This window comes from Erpetoichthys calabaricus, chromosome 3 (assembly GCF_900747795.2).
Source record: "Erpetoichthys calabaricus chromosome 3, fErpCal1.3, whole genome shotgun sequence".
NCBI lineage: Eukaryota > Metazoa > Chordata > Cladistia > Polypteriformes > Polypteridae > Erpetoichthys > Erpetoichthys calabaricus.
In genome coordinates this window covers 205,523,115-205,543,365 of record NC_041396.2, presented here as the reverse complement: position 1 = coordinate 205,543,365, position 20,251 = coordinate 205,523,115, and the positions used below count along the sequence as shown (strand labels likewise).

The 20,251-nt window shown below is 39.6% G+C and overlaps 1 protein-coding gene across 1 annotated transcript in view; it reads right to left on the bottom strand.

The window, feature by feature from the left end:
- Positions 1-19,988, bottom strand: part of LOC114648592 (tubby-related protein 4-like) — a 129,821-nt gene extending 109,833 nt beyond the window's left edge. Inside the window, exon 1 of the mRNA XM_028797711.2 lies at positions 19,856-19,988. The gene's annotated coding sequence lies outside the window, so the exon portion shown is untranslated. The remainder of the gene's footprint in view (positions 1-19,855) is intronic.
- Positions 19,989-20,251: the final 263 nt, after the last annotated feature.

The window sequence follows — 20,251 nt, the reverse complement described above, 5'->3', positions numbered from 1 at the left end:
CCCGCGGCGTAGTATACGCCGCATAATTAATTATTGATTGGTGAACACTTCCTGAAAGACACAGTTGTCCAAATAGGGTGGGTTTGAGGATACGACTGTGAGTGAATGAAAAGATGGAACTCTGGAGAGAGCAACGTTCGTGACTAAAAACAGGTTTTGGCAGATACAGGCATATCTTTTTTGAAAGTTTGGCCCTGTGTCTTATTACTTGTCATTGCAAAGGCTAATCTAACAGGAAATTGTCTGCGTGTAAAAGTAAAAGGCAAATTTGAATCTGATGGGGTCTGGGAAATCTGGGGAATAAGGATAGTTTGTGAGGTAGCAGCTGCGATAGTTTTACACTCCAGTACATTGCGGTGAATGCTGGTAACAGTCAGTCTAGTGCCATTACAGAGATTTCTTGCTGACATGAGGTTTCTGAGAAGCATGACGACTGAACCAATTTTAATTCTGAATTTATGCGGAGGCATGCCAGTGGGAGTAAGACTGCTAAGAAATTCTTTGGGGAATGAAGGACGTTCTCGGAAGTGAATGGTGATAGCAGCTGGAAGTATCTGGGACATCGTCACAATTTCTGCCTCACCACCATAAACTCTGGAAGTATTCATGTAGTCAGCGTATTGTTGAGCAGACTGTATGACTATGCTTCCGTGACTAAGAACAATGGACAGCACGTCGCCAAAGTTATCGCAATGTTGGCAAACAAAGGTTACAGCCATGTTGTGAAGTTCAAGAGCAAAAGTTCTGTCAATGACATTTTTCCAGAAATATCCGACTGATAGAAAGAAACAGTTACCTGATGCAGGAATTTGTATAACCTTGAAAGAAGAGTTGTTTCCATGAAATATATGTGAAGTGGTGGCCATGTTAGGAAAATGAACAGTCAACGTGGCTCAGAGGTGCATTTGGACTGTAGCACAGAGCAAAGCGACTCAGGATGTGTTTGGTGAGGAGTTGGGGTCGGGCACATGAGCAGGCAGCGCGTATGCCTCGAGAGCGAGGGTGGACGCGGGAGGAGGGTTAGAGTTGGTGAGCGGGGCTCTGTTGTGCGTATCCCATGACGCGGGAGGAGGGTTAGAGTTGGCGGGCGGGGCTCTGTCGTGCGTACATCATGCGCACTGCCTGCTCATGCCTCGAGAGCGAGGGTGGACGCAGGAGGAGGGTTAAAGTTGGTGGGCGGGGCTCTGTCGTGCATATCCCATGACGCGGGAGGAGGGTTAGAGTTGATGGGCGAGGCTCTGTTGTGCGTGCATGCGTACCCCATGGTTGGGTGACTTGGTCTTTTATCTGTCTATATATATATATAATATACTAGCAAAATACCCGCGCTTCGCAGCGGAGAAGTAGTGTGTTAAAGAGGTTATGAAAAAAAAGGAAACATTTTAAAAATAACGTAACATGATTGTCAATGTAATTGTGTTGTCATTGTTATGAGTGTTGCTGTGTTTTATATATATAAAATACACACACACACACACATATAAACATATATATACATATACACATATATACACATATATATATATATATATATATATATATATATATATATATATATATATATATATATATATACACATATACACATCCACATATCAACATATATATATACACATATATACACACACACACGCTTTATGGGTGATGATTGTTTTACTCTTTTTATGTTTATTTTATTTTATTGTACAATCAACTCCTATCTGCGCACAGCAGGGCAGCCGTGGGCGGATGCGTATGGTGTATTCACTCCATGTTATCGTGCATTGCGCTGTCAGTGTTATTTTGATAAAAGAATTTGAACAACATATAAGAAGCGTATAAATTATTAAACAGTAAAACATTAACATTTAAGAAGTAAAGTTACATTAAGTACTACTGCAGTGCCTTCGGGTATACCTCATTTTTTGTTTGCCCATTACATGCTAAATGTATACATTTTTTGGTGCACCTACCCGAGAACACGCGACATATAACCGAGCGTGGGAGAAGCATGGATTTTAAACACGCGTTGAGTTCATCTGCTGGTCTCCCTCGTGGAATAACTGGTAATGTTTGACTAAAATCTACAGCGAGTAAAACGACATTACCTCCTATTTTTTTTTTTACGATCTCTGAGATCTTGCTTTTTCAGTTCAAGGCTTCATAAGCTCTTTTATGTTGTATGGTGTACTTATCCTAAACCATCATCTTTGAATGTTGCAAGACTTTCGCCTTGTATGTAATCGGGGTAATTACATTCATTGCATTCCTAGTCTGAATCACAATCTGATTGTATGGGTGGTCACCTGGCACTGTAGGGTTGCCACCCGTCCTTTAAAATACGGAATCGTGCCGCGTTTGAGAATGAAATTGCGCGTCCCGTTTTGAATCATACTGGACGGGATTTATCCGTATTTTTTTTATCATTTTTTTTTTTAAAGCAGCATCTCATGCAAATCATCCCACACGCATTTTATGAAGATGCCTCCTTCGTACTTTTGATTGGGTAATACTTGATGTCATCGTTAGTTTGATTGGTGTTTTTAACTGTCCAGTGAGGAGGGCGTGTCTTTTAAGTACAGTCTGCAAAGTGTTGGCACTGAGATGTGGCATGAGCGCCATAGTTGAAGCCCCTAACGTTGCGGTGAGCAAGTCGGCTAACATCCGCCATGTGCCGTCTTTCAGTTGCGAGAAGCAGATCATACAATGGTTGAAACTGTTGCCCTAACGTTGCGCCACGGCGTGTGGTTCGTTTATACCTCGTGTCTTCTCATGAAACTTTTATCTCGCGAATATGTTATTGCAATCCGCAGCGGGAGCGTTTCTATAAACTTAATTTAAACTTACGTTTTACACCGTGCTTTGTTTCCCTTATGAACATGCTTGTATGCTTAACTCGCTCCGTTCTCAATTGTTTAATTAATTTTTTGCTCTTCGCTGTTTGCGGCTGTTCCTCCATTTCCCCCTACTTCGTTCTTTTATCTCGCGAATATGTTATTGCAATCCTTAACGGGAGCGTTTCAATAAACTGATTGAAAATAGTTTTGCATTTACCTTTTTAGTAAAAGGCGAGCTTTTAAGCCTGAGAAATCACCCCGTAAATGCACACGTTTAATTGCACGTGTTAATATGTATGCTTACACAGTATTAAAAGACAGTCAAAAATTAACGTCATTTACCTTCGTTCCCGCGTGTGACTCGTGCTGTAAATGTCTTCCTTGTTTTTAGTTCACGTGATTACGTAGGAGGCGTGATGACGTGATACGTGACTCCGCCTCCTCCATTACAGTGTATGGACAAAAAATATGTTCCAGTTATGACCATTACGCTTTGAATTTCGAAATGAAACCTGCCTAACTTTTGTAAGTAAGCTGTAAGGAATGAGCCTGCCAAATTTCAGCCTTCTACCTACACGGGAAGTTGGAGAATTAGTGATGAGTGAGTCAGTGAGTGAGTGAGTCAGTCAGTCAGTGAGGGCTTTGCCTTTTATTAGTATAGATATAGATTTTCATTGGTGGAAACCAAAAAAAACACTTTTTAAACTTATGTAAATAAACCTACTTTACTTAAGGTCATTACTTTGTCACTTTAGTCAGTCAGCTAGAGTGAACTGATAAGAATTCAGACTTGTCATAATAAAAGACACAGGGTGGTGAAGGGGCTCGTTTTTTTCTCTCACTATTTTCATTATTACAATATTTGATTTATTTTAATTTTAATGGATGATAACGTTTGTATCGGCGAAATTCAATAAAAATTTGACATTCAAAAAATGTCCATGCTTCACATACACAAAGCAAGTACACATATGATGCACAACTTCAACTGCCTCTCCATTTCTATACAAGGTTCAGAAAAAGGCAAAAATGTGTTAATCTACTGACAATAAATTACTATTAAAATATTACAATACTGCATTAATTCCTCCCCCCCCCCCCCCCCCCAAGTCTAATTTACATCCATACTAAATGTCTGACTATGTGGATTCTGTGCATTCTCCCAGTTTCGGTGGGGGTTTTTTTTTTTATTTACTGCCAAAGCCACAATATCACACTTGTTAATGTGACTGGCAGCCCTATACTGCCCATCCATAAATCCAAAAAGAAAATATATGGGTGTTTGAGAGCGTGTGCCCTGTACTGGGCATCTTTCATACAATATACAGAGACCTGATACCCTCATGCATTTTAAGGAATATAAGCTAAAGGGAGAGGTTGGGAGCGTGCATTGAAAGCGTGCATTGCTGCACCCACCACACAACAAACCACCTCAGGATCCCAATATATGCTAGGACAGTGAAAAGTGAAAAACAAATCCCTTAAAAATTTTAGGCAATAATATTATACAGGAGAGATGGACTGCCATTACCAAAAGACTGACTACTGGCTTATCTAAGCATTTTATTACAATCAAATAAAACTCCTGCTCTAGTTTATTCACAATCTTTCATCCATGTTTTTGAATTTTTTTTTGGTTGCTCAATTTCATAGGGAACAAATCTCTACATTAAAATATTATGGACTGAACCAAAGCATCCTCTTACAATACAAGAAAGAAGATAAACTTCATCTGCCATGTGACAAGTAAAGTGCATGTGTTTTTTCTCCCTTCTTTTCTTTATGCAAAAAAATGTTTTTAAGGATTAATAGTGTAGAAGGAAGATGCAATTAATGACAGTGTCATTACATGTGCCATTGCATGATATGAAGCATTAATATTTATTAATTATCACACTTGAAACTAGTGGAATGTTTTATTGTACATAGCCATCATCATTCATTTTTGGAAATGTATATTTTTTATGTATATTTTTTAATTCTTTCTTCCTCTATCATATTCCTAAGCCCTTCAATGTTTTATATATATTATATATATATAAAAAAGCCTACTGACTGACTCAGTCATCACAAAATCTCCCGAACCATGAGGACTTGGGACTTGAAATTTGGAATGTATAGGTGGTCCACATCTAACTATGCAACTTTTAATGCAATGCAATGCAATGATTGCATAATTAGATCTGGACCACCCTGTAGGTTACTCTTGGCCCATAGGTGCTCACTAAGAAATGGTTTTAAAAATTTTGTGATCCAAGCGCAAAATTTCTTATAGTTTCCCACTTTTCACGAGATAACAGCTTAATGTATTTAGATTGGATTTTTTTCTATAATTTGCTTGAACATTCCATTGATTTTGCGACTTCCTCATTGCGCTAAGTATCATAGTTCGCTTGCAGTACCGATTTATTTTCGTGAATCCGAGGGAGACTCATCGGGCTGCGGAGATAGGGGCGGGGCCCTCCTCACTCATGTGTCTGCCTCAGGGCGTAACCTTTTAGAACACTCTAGACGAGAACAGGCCATTCAGCCCAACAAAGCTCGCCAGTCCTATCCACTTATTTCTTCCAAAAAAAATATAAAGTCGAGTTTTGAAAGTTCCCAAAGTCTTACTGTCTACCACACTACTTGGTAGCTTATTCCAAGTCACTACTTGGTAGCTTATTCCAAGGGTCTATTGTTCTTTGTGTAAAGAAAAACTTCCTAATGTTTGTACAAAATTTACCATTAACAAGTTTCCAACTGTGTCCCCGTGTTCTTGATGAACTCATTTTAAAATAACAGTCTCGATCCACTGTACTAATTCCCTTCATAATTTTAAACACTTCAAGCATGTCACCTCTTAATCTTCTTTTGCTTAAACTGTAAAAGCTCAGCTTTTTTAATTTTTCCTCATAATTCAACCCCTGTAGCCCTGGAATCAGCCTAGTTGCTCTTCTCTGGACCTTTTCTAGTGCTGCTATGTCCTTTTTGTAGCCTGAAGACCAAAACTGCACACAGTACTCAAGATGAGGCCTCACCAGTTCATTATAAAGATTGAGCATAACCTCCTTGGACTCGTACTCCACACATCGTGCTATATAACCTAACATTCTGTTAGCCTTCTTAATGGCTTCTGAACAGTGTCGGGAAGTCGATAGCTTAGAGTCCACTATGACTCCTAAATCCTTCTCATAATGTGTACTCTCGATTTTCCAACCACCCATTGTGTATTCAAACCTAACATTTTTACTTCCTATGTGTAATACTTTACATTTACTGACATTAAATTTCATCTGCCACAAATCTGCCCAAGCCTGTATGCTATCGAAGTCCTTCTGTAATGATATAATGGATTCCAAATTATCTGCTAATCCACCTATCTTGGTATCATCTGCAAACTTAACCAGCTTGTTACTTATATTCCTATCTACATCATTTATATATATAAAAAATAGCAGCGATCCTAGCACTGACCCCTGTGGAGCACCACTCTTAACATCTGCCAGTTCTGATGAGGTTCCTCGCACCATCACCATCTGCTTCCTGTATCTGAGCCAATTCTGCACCCATCTAAAAACATCACCCTGAACTCCCACTTCTTTTAATTTGATGCCCAACCTCTCATGTGGCACCTTATCAAATGCTTTCTGAAAGTCCAGATAAATAATATCATATGCTCCACTTTGATTGTATCCTTTTGTTGCCTCCTCATAGAATTCCAGCATGTTAGTAAAACACGACCTTCTGAACCCAGGCTGACTGTTCCTAATAACTCCTGTCCTTGCCAGGTGTTGCTCAATCTTATCCTTAATAAATCCTTCCATTAATTTTCCTGTGATGCATGTTAAGCTTACTGGCCTATAGTTGCTTGGATCTGCCCTGTCACCCCTTTTTATAAAATGGGATGATATTTGCCATTTTCCAGTCCTTTGGAATCTCTCCAGCGCACAGTGACTTCCTAAAAATGTGTCAAGGGTTTATATATGTACTGGCTAGCCTCCTTAAGAACTCGAGGGTAAATAATATCTGGCCCTTTGATTTGCTTGATTTCAGCTTATTTAATCTGAGCAGCACTTCTCTCTCTACAATTTCCAAATCCCTCTGTACCTCCTTAGTAGTCCCTGTTACCTCTGGGAGGTTATCCACTTGCTCACTTGTAAACACATCAGAAAAATGTAAGTTTAGGGTATCTGCTATTTCACTGTCTGTATCTTTTAATTCCCCTTTACTATTTCTGATGCACTTGACCTCCTCCTTGACTGTTCTTTTACTACTAAAATACTGAATCTCTTAGGGTCGTCTTTCACCTTATCTGCTATGTTCCTCTCCAACTGTCTTTTAGCCTTCCTGATATCCTTCTTAATGGTTGCCCTCATGTTCTCATACGCTCTACAATTCACTTTGCAGTCATTAGTCTTATATGCCTTATAAAGCAGTTTTTTCCTTTGCATCTTCTTTTTTAAATCTTTATTAATCCACTGTGGAGTTTTTTTAGTTTCCTATTAATTCCAAATTTAGGTATGTATCAGTCCTGCATTTCATTTAAAGCTCCGCTTAGTTAGCGAACGAGAGAATCACTTAATGGATTTAGACCTTTTTTTTCTATAATTTGCTTGAACATTCTGGTTGATTTTGTGGCTTCTCTCATTGCGTTAAGAATCATATATTCACGCAAATCCAAGACAGAGGCTGCGGGCAGAGGGGAGGGAGAAGAGTGACGTCAGCAGTAGAGAGCTGGGCGGGGCCCTCCTTACTGTCCTGTTTCACTAATACGCGGGAGAAGCCGCGGGGGATGGCCAGTATAATTATAGAGCCTTAAACACTGTCTAAACCGTTTGTGCAGAATTAATTGGCATTTGCTTCCATACAATGCCAGCATGTCTTCAATAAAGAATCAGAGGGATCCATTGCCTATCATAGGTAAAATAAATTATATGCAAGTATCTGTTTATAGAAAGCAATGGTAGACATTTGGGAGTGAAATGGTAGTTTCAATGTTGAGACAGAAAAATAAAATTATTACAGAAACAAAGAGAATTCAAATAAGTAAGCAAAAATCAAGTGCCAAAAAAGACTAAAAAGCAAGCTCTAAATCTAATTCAATCTATTTTATTCATTTCCTTGCTTTTATACATGCATTACAAATATCTTTCTAACAATGTCACAATGAAAGGTAAAATCAGTGATGCACAGGTTGATTGGGTGCCAATCTAAATCAGCCAGTTTTCACTACAAAAGACTCAATTGATGGTAGGTAAATTGGCCGATCACAATAAAGAATTTTTTATCAGCATCTAGAGCCTGCAAACCTACTGTAAACAGGGTTGCCAGGTCATGGGGAATCACGGTCATTAGGGGAAGAGTTTCACAGTTGGGGATTATGGAAGTACAAATGATACAATATGACAGGATTTCTTAAAAATAAGTTTTTTTTTATTTTATGTTAATTACCTTTACTTCCCATGTAAATATGATTTCATACAGTCCACATTTTCCCCACCCACAATTTATCAATGAAAGTCACCAATAACAACCATACTGAGCCTTGCAACTGCCACCATCCATTGCTCCATCCACTCATCTCAAAGCTCATGTATAATTGGTTGGGGGTCAAAGTGGTTTGGGACTGGCAGCCATCTGATAGTGATATGTTTATCCTGCCCCAGTCTATGCTCCTTCTGTTAAATTTTTTCTAATTTTATAAACAAGATTCAGAGTTTCAGCTAAGCACGAAAGCAAATCCAAGGCTGGTAGATTAGAATTACATTTTTTGAGTATATTTCAGAATAAAATTTATAATTTGTAAGACAACTCCCAAAGCATCAAGTTAAGGCAGAAATACAGCAGTAAATGGAGTGCAGAACTAGAGTTTATAGGTAGCATCTATTATTTGAATTACTAGGGGGCTCCGCCCCCTGTTCGCTTCGCTCGCCAACCCCTGGTGTTGTGAATTTACAAAGAGTGTGATGTATGAATGAGATATAGCATAGTGTGAAGGTGTAGATGACGCATATAGGAAGCAAATAAAGTTGTCCATGTCCAAAAACGGGCTCAGAGAGGTAGATGCTAACTTTGTCTATGGTTTGTCCTTGTGATTTGTTGATGGTCATGGTCAAGGCAGGTTTAATGGGGAACTGTCGCCGTTTAAGTGTAAAAGGTAATTCCAGGTCAGAAGTTGTAAGGTAATTGTAGGAATTAGAACAGTATTGTTAGCATGTGATTCTGTAAGAAGTTTTGCTTTAATAATATTGTGTGGCATGGTGTTGACGACTAAACGTTTACCATTGCATAAACCCTGTTTAGTGTTAAGGTTTCTTAATAGCATGATTATTGTTCCATTTTTAAGGCTAAGATTGTGTTGTGGTAATCCGGCTGGGTTAATAGTGTTCAAATATTCTAAGGGGAAATTAAGATGGTCATTGTAGTCATCAGAGTCAACTTTGTCAGAGCTTAGAAAGAGCTGTGCCACTCCAGGAAGTAATGAAATGACCTGGTTTTAATGTGATCAACATTAATATTTTTTGGACATAAAATAGTTCGTTGTGTTAAAAGGGGTATTTGGTGTAATGAGATTGTTGTTCCAAATATCTCCGTAACTCTTTTGAAAGCAATGCCAATTGTCTGCGTATTTTAAAGTGGACTGAAGAATAGCCGAGCGCATGACATGTGGAACAATAGCTAAGCACTGTGTAAAATCTCCTCCTAATAAAAGTACCTTTCCTCCAAAGGGAATATTATTATCATCAACGTTTGTAGAAGTTTATCAATGGTGTTGAGTAAGTGAGTGGATGCCATTAGATGCAAAACCAAATGAACTATTGTAGGATGTAATGCAGTTCATAAAGTTTTTACTTTCAGGTACTTCGTTAGTTAGAAGCTTCTGTAGATATGCAGGATATGAATGTAAAGGAGGCAGTCAAATTTGACCCTTTTGACAATAACGTGTAAATTCATTACTTGTATTGCCAGTTGTTTCTTCAGGGAAGTTAAGTGAATGACAATGATTGCAAATGACATTCATTAATCCCAATGAATTTTCATGAATAGTGGACTCATTATTGAACGCGTTGTCAGCTAACTGGCGCAATCGTTTAGCAGGTGTCTGTCGTTGATGTCCTTGACGTGTATGTTTTGTCTGTGCCGTTTGAGAGGCGCGTCGTTGTATGTGCAGGATTTGGGACGTGCTATTCTGGAGCCGTAATCGATTTGCCTGTGCTGTGTGAGAAGCCCGTTGCAGTTTACGGCGGTCATTGTTTGTATTGAGCCTTGCCCGTTTTTGTATGTCGGTTAGTCGTCCGACATGTATTGTTTTTTTTCATGCGGGTTCGTGTGTTTGGTCCCGTCACTCGAGCCGTATCGTTTTGTACCCGTGAGCGTGAATTCATGACTTGTTTGTTCTTCAGCGTTATAAATATGGATAAGTAATAAGGAGGATCGCACTCACTGTTAATATGGAGCCTTTTCTGTGGTTGAACGGTTAATAGTGCATCAGTGTAATGAGATCGACCTATGCTGCATAATTTGAATGTGTTCAGATGACGTATATTTAATACGGATGGTTCGTTTAGTAATGGTGCTTTGTGTCTCATTTCTTATTTATGTTAGTGTGGTCGTGGGTCCGAATCCTGCTTTTTGTGTATGTTTCGTGTGCTATGTCCGTAGTCTGTCCAGTTTTGTGTCCAATGGGTTTGTGTGGCGCTCGCGTCCGACTTCTTTTTTTTTTGTGCTAGGGGGCGTTACCTCACTTTATTTTATCTCTGTTAGTGGAGGGGGTGTTTGTGTGTCGTGGGTCTCAATTCTCTTCTTTGTGTGTGTTCCGTTTCGCGTCTGACTCCTTTTTTCTGTGTGCTATGGGCGCCTCATTTCTTATTTTACGTTGCTTTGCATCCGGTTTCCGTTGCTTGGAAGGGGGGTTTTGTGGGGGCGCCTGCGCAGTACGTCTTTTGCGTCTACGGCCCATGGCCGGATGTCCCTGCATCCATCCGGTTTACCATTCTCGGTTAGTAATATGGATCACTTTTGTTTCTCTAAAGTTTTTTTTCGCTTGTAAATGAAATTATGATGGTATATTTTGTGATAAAAGCTATGTTGAGTTATTCACTTCAAAATGAAACTGTCTGTTGTGGGAAGCAGCCCGGACACAGACAGACGGACATCGTTTACAGTCCAACACACGTTTATTTACAATTATAAAAGTGCACAACCCAGTGCCGCAGCACCAATCACCCCACAAGTCCAGGCCAACACACACTGCCTTTCGTCTCTTCAGGCCGCCTTTTTCCTCTCCCAGACCTCGTCCTCTTCCACCCGACTCCAGCCCTGAATGAAGGGAGGCGGCCCCTTTTATGTTCCCCCAGATGTGCTTCAGGTGTGTTCCAGGCAATCTTCCACCCACACGCCCCAGTGTGGCGTAAGTGCCGGCTGCATCCCCGGAAGTACTCCGGGTGTCCCTGCTTCTCTTCCCCCCAGCAATTCCTGGTGTGGCGGAAGTGCTAAGGTCCACGGCTGCCAAGGCATCTGGCCCCCCCACTGGCGGTGACCACGGGCCCCTACAGGGTTGAGCTTCAAAGCTCTGTACCCGTGGCCCCCAAAGCAACCAGGGCAGTCACCCCCTCTTGGTCTGGAGGAGGCACAAGCCCTCCTCCGGTCCTCTTGTGCGTCCCGGCTGGGTACCACCCCCAGCCGCGTGCCACACTGTTCATATCCAAGCATAGAACAGCGCACTGCCTTGGCATGTTTAGAGTCCCGTCTCCATCCATCCACCTTCCTAACAGGCTTATCTACAGCAGGGTAATGAGGCAGCTGGAGCCTAACCCAGCAATCATCAGGTGCAAGGCAGAAACGATCCCTGGATGGGGCTCCAGTCTATTATAGGGGTAACACATATACCCATATACTCACATGTGCACAGACATTAGGGCCAATTTACCAATGCCAATCCTCCTAAAATGCATATCTTTGGACTGGGTCCTAAAACAGTAAATTCATTAAACTTTAATATCTCTAAAAAGTACATTCTCAGAGTCTTTTTCACTAGCATGCTTCTTTATCAAGTGACATTTTTTTTACCTGTGTTGGATAATAAAGAGGCCAATCGTTTGAGAATATAATTTCAATAAAAATGGAATTTTTTAAGACAAACAAATTTAACACTTTTTATATGTTTTTTTTGAGAAAAAATGTAACACTATAAGGAGGTTAATGAAGATTTTTGGAATAGATATTGTTTAAACTCTAATGCTATCCTCCTGGAACTACAATTCCAATGACTGCATGAGACATATTTATTTAAATACTTCTACCACACATTAAAAGTACCATTTGCTCCCACCTACTCTTGAACCTAAGGTTCCTACATTAAATATGTTGTATGCTGTAACTTATATTTATCACAGTAAGCAATTACCAGCTAACATCCTTTCTCATCAATCAGATTGGAAAATGACTGCCACATGTCTGATTTTCAATGGTTTTAAAATTGCCATTTTTCAGAATATTTTAAAAATCAAATCAGTGATGTTCATTTTATACACTTATTTTTTCAAGGAGCTTTGGATAAAACAAGTGGTTCAGTAAATAAAAATCATGATGATGAAGCAGTCACCTGGGGCCTCATTTATAAACGGTGCGTACGCACAGAAATGTTGCGTACGAAGCTTTCCACGCTCAAATCGCGATGTATAAAACCTAAACTTGGCGTAAAGCCACGCACATTTCCACAGTACCTCATACCCTGGCGTACGCAAGTTCTCCACTCGGTTTTGCAGACTGGCGGCACCCAGCGTCAAAGAGGTGCTACTGTTCCTGAGTGGTTACCCTTACTTTTTCAGATCAACATCCCTGATGTGGCTTTATAAATACACTGAAATTAACCGCATATTGTTTATTAGTTTAATGCATCTAATTGTAATTAACCAGTAACAATATAATGGTCCACAGAATGGTCAAACTATTCCAAATACCACAACTGCTTTAGCGTTGTTACTCTCACTGCACCTTCTTTTACTTTTTCAGCTGCTCCCATTAGGGGTTGCCACAGCGGATCATCTTTTTCCATATTACTGTCACTACGCCACTCGGAGCAGCTGATCGGAAAGAGAATTATCTGTATACAGCATCAAGCACACACTGCCTCAGTCATGCTTCCTATTTGAACTGCTTCTCACACGGCAAACGCTTCAAAACCTTTCCTGTATGGACCTCGCTGTTCAAAAAGAGTTTCATCCCAAGAGCTCTAAACGCACTCAATCAGTCCATCAAGTGCTCCTTGTAGAACAGCTACTACTTATAAGTACAATCACCTCACTGTACACTTGCACTACACTTATAATATTGCACAACCTAAGCCACTTTATAAAGTGCATATTTACATATGATGACGATATCATTTTTAAGATGAAATGCAGCAAAATATGTTTATTATATTATACAGATAAAACTAACTTCATTTAAATAATCTATATTGTTAATAATTAAAGGACACAGTGTCGCTACAGTAGCAAGGATCTGGTGCTCCGTTCACGGATTGTTCCTGCCTCGCACTATATGCTTCACTGGGACTGGCGTGAAGGATAGAATAATTAAACATGTACTACGAAGATATTTCAACGTTCCTTAAAAGTTTTGAAGAATCGGCGTTATAAGCTTACAGATGGCTTAACGTCTATTACAGAGCTGACTGTGTAGTGATTGGGTATTTGGAGAAAGAAAAGGAAGGACAGGAATTGGGGGTTAGTACGTTTGAAAGAGGCAGTACTGCTACAATAAATTATTTCATCGAAGGTCGCACACAATCACTGCGCCACCGTATTCCCATGTTTAATAACATGCTTTAACTCCTATCATCATGAAAATTATATCAAGTGTACATCTCAGTATTTTAATTATTCAGAGAGCTGTAATATTATGAATGTAATGGATTTTGTGTCCATTTGGAGGAAGAGAAAGCCGGTAAGCACGTAGTGATTCACACACATAAAGCACATAGAAGATCAAATACAAAACAAAGCATTTCATGTGCTACTTTAATTACGATGGGATTTGAGAAACTAGTAAATTAAATGATTTTAAGATGAAGTTTAGGCGGCACGGTGGCGCAGTGAGTAGCGCTGCTGCCTCGCAGTTGGGAGGCCTGGGGACCATGGGTTCGCTTCCCAGTTCCTCCCTGCGTGGAGTTTGCATGTTCTCCCTGTGTCTGCGTGGGATTCCTCCGGGCGCTCCGGTTTCCTCCCACAGTCCAAAGACATGCAGGTTAGGTGGATTGGCAATTCTAAATTGGCCCTAGTGTGTGCTTGGTGTGTGGGTGTGTTTTTGTGTCTTTTACAGTGGGTTGGCACCCTGCCCGGGATTGGTTCCTGCCTTGTGCCCTGTGTTGGCTGGGATTGGCTCCAGCAGACCCCAGTGACCCCCTGTGTTCGGATTCAGCAGGTTGGAAAATGGATGGATGGATGGATGAAGATGAAGTTTACGATGTTCTACTTTAATGACAAAATAAACTACGTGATGAAATTGGAAATTTCAAGATTAAAGTTGACATTTCATGCTTTTTTCCCCACTGTGTGCCTATTTTTTTTTCTCTGTACCCTAATAAGCTTTCATATGAAACTCAGACGGTGGGCTATGACTTGGCTTTTCACGGCGACTTTGATATCTGAAAACTTCTTTTTTATTTTGGGCACTGTGCGAGTTTGTGAACTTGAGCATTCTAGTTCCTCCGACACGCTATGTCACTCGATCAGCTTCCTTTTCTTGTTTATACCACTGTTTAAACCAACAAATAGTACGTTTTTCCTTGCCTCCACTTGGTATTCGCTGAAATTCTTATATTTTCCCCCGTGCTTTTTCCATTGTCTTTTCACAGAAGGCGGAGCTTAAGGGCTATTTATATTGATTTGCATATTCGTAATTCTGGGAGGAGTTGGGGCGGGACAGCAGGCGCGTGCAGGTGCGTTACTTTCACGCTGATCGGGATTTATGTAGTGGAAGAACGTGGAAGTTTGCGTACGTACACATTCCTGCATCTGGATTTTTCTGTGTGTATGCACATTCCTGCTTTTGTGCTTATGCCATGTTATAATGTGAGTTCTATGCACGGCGTTATACATGAGGCCCCTGATCACTACAATACAACATTCAGTATAGTTCAATTATTTTTACATATTAAAACACTTAAAAAAATCATGGTACCTTGACCTAAAGAAAAGACACTTGGCAGTGATATTATATCTATTGTGCTCTGCCAGCACAAAGTAAGTATAGCTTGAAGCAAAAATAAAAAAAAAAAATTAATGACTTTATTTTACAAGTTTGAGCAAGCACAAGTGATTATTTATGTGCCTTGAAGTTAAAACGAGGTAGTGTGAAGCATGTTTCACATTACTGTGTGTGCTCAGAGAATGCAACAGTCACCTTAGTTTAAAGGCCTATTTCAACCATTGCTTGTCACATTTGTCTGAAAGCTGCGGTTTTCATATTCTTCTTTTAAGCAGCAATGCATGACTCTTAAGCATTTTATGTTTCACAGGTGCCATCTGACAGTGATATGCTTATCCTGCCCCAGTCTATGCTCTGTAAGTTATAGATACAATAAACCCATATATAAAGGGGAAATGATGAAGGGCATCTGGACCTTTCCAACCTGATAATAATATGAAATTTTTCTACTTTCTGAGCATAAATATTCTTTCAGTACATTTTACACATCATTACCATGACCTGACAAAGGTATTAATATATTAATGGTGTTGTAAACTGCATTCAAATATTTCAACACAAATACATTTTTAATATGAATATATGAATTTAAATGAATGGCTTGTACTGTATATAAAAAGTCTACACACCCCTGCCAAAATCACAGATTTTGTGTTATACAAAAAAAACATGATAAATGCTGTCAGAACTTATTCCACCTTTATTACAAAATTGCAATATATAAAAAGAATGTGAAAACAAATCAGAAACTGTTTAGTGAAAAAGGGAACAAAAATCATACAAAAACCTGGTTGCATTAGTGTGAACAGCCTTTAATAATCAAGGGTGTGGTTGCATTCAGAATCAACCAATCACGATAAGCCTTAGTATACACCTGACATCACCTGACATCAATTAAATTGGCGCTGATAAAGCTCAGATAAAATGTGGCTGGTCCTGTAGGATTATTCCGATATCCTCTTGGATGCAAAATACTCCAAAAACCATGCTCCACAAAGAGCTTTTAAAACATGAACAGGACCACTTCATTGAACAATACAAATTAGGCCAGTTCTACAAAAAAAGTACCAAAGTACTAAACATCTCATGAAACACAGTGAAGACAGTCATCAACAAGTGGAGAAAATATGAATCAACAGAGACTCTACCAAAGATCAGGACATCCTTTCAAGACTGATCAGAAAATAAGGTGAAAAGTGTCATGGAGGCCACCAAGAGGCCTACAGCAATATTAAAGGAGCTGGAGGATTTCCTGGCAAGTACTGGATCTTCCCTACATAGAACAGCAGTCAGTCATATATCTGGTTTGTGGGGTAAGGTAGCAAAACAAAAACCTATTCTCACAAAGAAAAATATCCAAGCTTGGCTAAACTTTGCAAAAAGGTATACTCAGCCTCCTGCAACCATGTGGAAAAATGCATTATGGTCTGATGAGACCAAGACTGAACTATATGGCCAAAATTCCAAATGGTACGTTTGGCACAGAAATAACACAGCACATCATCAAAAGAACGCCACACCCACAGTGAAGCATGGTGGAGGCAGCATCATGCTTTGGGGCTGCTCTTCTTCAGCTGGAACTGGGGCTTTAATGTAGGTGGATATAATTGTGAATAGCTCCAAGTATCAGTCTGTTTTGGCACAAACCCTTCAACTTCACCTTTCTGCATGACAATGACCTAAAGCATACATCAAAATCAACAAAGCAATGGCTTTATTAAAGGAGGATCAATGTTCTAGAATGGCTCATCCACTGCTCAGACCTTTGAAAATCTGTGGCATGACCTGAAGAGAGCTGTGCACAGGAGATGCCCTTGTAATCTGACAGATCTGGAAAGGAGTGGGCAAAAATCACTAAGTCCAGATGTGGGAAACTGATAGACTCTTACCAAAAAAAACTGAGTGCTTTAATAAAATTAGGTGCTTCAACTAAGTGTTAGTTAAGGGGCATGCACTCCAATGCAACCAGGTTCTTGTATGAGTTTTCTCACTAAACAGTTTCTTATTTATTTTCACCTTCTTTCTGTAGACTGCAATTTTGCAATTTAGGTGGAATAAGTTGCGACAGGATTTATTTCGGTTTCATTTTTTTATTACACAAAATCTGCGATTTTGGCAGGGGTGTGTAGACTTTCTATATCCACTGAATGTGACAGCTCTGTCACAGACTACAAGTCCATTACTCTCACCTTTGCCACTTTTCCATTAACACCAAAACCTAGCTTGAGACTGACTACCTCACTGCAGAGCAAGAATTCTAAAGGAGGATATATTTGTACATTGATTACTTCAAAAATTAATATCTGCTGATTTTGTAAAATGGAGTAAATTTGCCATAGTGGTAACTGTTCTTATTGCTGTATTTCTTACATTCTACAGTTTTAATATTTTTGTTCATCTTTTAAGCTGTCCAGACAAAACACCAATTTTAGCATTTTTTTGTTTTTCACCCACATGCTGTAATGTACTTCATTACAGACTGAAATTTCTGAGTTGCACCAAGCACTGTAAATGCATAAGCTATTGATTCGGTCTAACACACCTGTTACTCTCTTCTCCTTTAAAAGTAAGCATCAATCTACAATATAATAAAATATTACTGTGTGTGTGTGTGTGTGTGTGTGTGTGTGCGCGAGCGTGCGCGCATGTGCACACCCAGTCTCTCTGAGCAATCTGATTGGTCTGTTTCAATTTGGTTGTTGCATCAAACGTAAATGAGATAGAAAGGGTTGTTTAAGAGAGATTGACACGCATGAGGATACTGAGCCAGGGTGAGAAATTCAATTCCTGATTGTGACAATTTGTTTTACTTTTACAAAAAAAGATGTTAAAATGGAACATTTCAACAACAACAAAGCAAACAACATACCGAGCGACACCTGGTCGCAAAATGCTAATGAGACACAATCTGAGTCTCTTTCAAACAATGAGAAGTCTGAAAAGAAGGCTTTATGGGAACACAATCGAGAGAGGAAGCGAACACCAAAATAGGTTGAGATACATGAGGATACTGAAAACAGGCGTAGGAGGAACACTGATGGTACGTGTAAGGCTATAGATATCAAATATTTTAAAATGTATTCTATTACCTGTCTCTACAAACAAAAGTATAAACCACAACAACTAAAGTGCACATGAAACAATAAGTACTGTATATGCATGTCATCTGTATGATGGCACAGGCTGACAGAAAAAGTGACTATAACATGAGTTCTACATATTGATAGGAACCACCTATGCCACAAAATGTCACAGTTGGGTGCAAAAAGCATTCACTACAAGAAAAGCAGTATTCCTTTTGGCAGCATTTGGCCTCAATGCAGATGTTCTCATTTTCAAGAACAAGTGAAGTCACAATTGATTTTCTTCATGTTTAATACCACCTCTGACATGCTTCCATTGCTTTTACAGTCTTCAATAAGATATGTTGGAGGGTTGCTATAGGAATAAGTTGTCGACGTCCAGACAATATAACAAATCCATCACATCTGATGGCAGATGAACCTAACCACAATGTATGTGATACCTACTGGCAAGAGGACACTGATGTTCCTGTTTACTGCTAAGTGATTCTTTCAAGTGGGAGCATCCTGACACCAACATATCCTCCAGGTCTTTGATGAGCCCTATGGGATTTGTCCTTATTTTAACACCATACATGAAACCTGGTATTACAACCACATGACACAGGAGAAAACTGGGTACAGATGTAATAATAATCAAAAACTAATTTGCTCATTAAGTATTGGGAAAATACAGTCTACACTATACATCAAGAAAAAAATAAACATGAGTAATAAGTAGTAAACAAAAATGCCACTGGCTAAGGTATTAAAAACATAGCCAATAACAGTATAACAGTTTTATTCTAATGATTTTATGTTGTTAGATATGACAACTGTAATGCTGCAAAAAGCAACAAAAGCATGTGAAAAGCAAGAATCATACACGAAGCATCAAACTGGAAAGTAACAACTATTCCCATACCTTTCAAAACAGGAACCAGAGCCTGCTGTGAGGATAAATCACCTAAAATACAGCACCGTTTTGTGCTCCTTACACTCATTATCGCCGCAGTTCATTATGCGTACTGTCTTCACTCTCCAGTTTGCGCCAATGAAGCCTTAAACGATGAGGAAGTGAAAGGCGTTAAACATGCAGACTTTATACAATAATACTGACCCCGTGTGTTTCAGAGCAGTGAAGGGATTTACTTGGAAAACCGTAAATGGCAATACAATGGAGCAGCGTACCTCGTGCCTTGGAGACGAATATAATCTAGGCTTTTTTTTTCACTCTAACGCACCTCTGTTTACCTTTTTCTGTCACGAAAGCGGATAAAGTGTTTTTAATATAAAAAAACGAGAAACCGCAGTAAAACGGCGTACCCCTTAACGGCAAAAGCACATAAGCTACACACGGGGGTGTCAAGCTTGTGATAGACACGATTCTGCTTGATTGTACTTCAGAGCGTACACCAAGTACGACTAAGATGCATTTACTGAAATTGTACAGAAAGAGCAGAACAGACGATCCGTCAAGCGATGGTTGCCACAGGATAGTGTATAATTATGTAAGCATAAAATCTGCCCATAATATGCATATGACATCTTACCCTAACAATTTGTAATCACAAATTCTCACCCGCTGAGATCTATTTGCTTTGTTTATTTACAATGACATGTGAAACAGGCATCCCTCTGCCATTCCCAAATTTGTGTCTTCTATTTTTATGCCTCGGCAGCTCTACTTAAAACCTTCGGAAAAAAACAAGTGCATAGGCCGTAGCATGCATCAAACGGGAGACTGTCGCTGCATCGCATTGCACCCCCGATAAAACTCACCGTCTCGCCCCAGGTTCCAAATACAATTATCCTGTTTTTTTCTGCGTTTGCAAATAAATCACCCCAGCACTCTCCGTTATTCTCCTCTCTCTCGGTATCACTCTGCTGGGCCCCACTCCAATGTCACGTGACGGTCACATGACGCGGGCTTTTCCACCCACTTCCGCCTGCTCCGAAGCTGTCAAAGATACTGAGAGACGCTGCCAACAGTTGTCAAAACGCCGTGCGACTGGAACGCTTTTAAATTTAGCGGCACTTGGTTTTTAATCCTGATTAAATTAAATTTTCACCAATTTATCAAGCACCGACGTAACGTTTTAAAAAGAGAAAACAACTTCCTTGTACTGAATTAAAGTAGTCAATGCAAGGTAAAACGCTTTTAAAAAAAATAGTGAA